Source organism: Penaeus monodon, chromosome 33, assembly GCF_015228065.2.
Source record: "Penaeus monodon isolate SGIC_2016 chromosome 33, NSTDA_Pmon_1, whole genome shotgun sequence".
NCBI classification, from domain to species: Eukaryota; Metazoa; Arthropoda; class Malacostraca; order Decapoda; family Penaeidae; genus Penaeus; species Penaeus monodon.
This window is the reverse complement of record NC_051418.1, coordinates 18,023,516-18,024,066: the sequence shown is the minus strand read 5'-3', so window position 1 is coordinate 18,024,066 and position 551 is coordinate 18,023,516.

Here is a 551-nt window from a genome sequence, read left to right as displayed (position 1 = left end):
TCTTGAACATGTGTATTTAGTACTGATGTATTGCAAAGTCAGTAAAACGAATAATTGGACAAAAAATAAGAACTGACTGCTGATAGCAGATAATATAATCAATGAATCAATATTACTGTAAACTATATGAAAAAAATTTTATCATAAATGAATAATCATCAATCTATAAATAAATAAACATGATGATATATTAATACGGACCAAGGTCAAACGGGGCGAGTGACAGGCCGCTGTCGCTCAGTTCACAGCTCATTTGAGGATGGCAATATCATTGTTGCTCTGGTTGGTGCTGTGTTGGTTCTGGATACATCGTATTTAAACGAGAATGTAGAAGCTCACAGTGGTTATGTATGTGAAAACAAATTGCGCTGCATGAAGAAATGTTTCAGCAGTTTTGCCGAATGCGGAAAGAAACTTTTCGATATTTGGTAACCATTGTGAGGCCTTTGTAGCTGCGGAAGGATGACAATTACAGAAGCCATGTCAGTGGCGAGGAACGATTACTCATCATTCATAAGTAAAATTAATTATATTGTATTCAGCTATTGAAA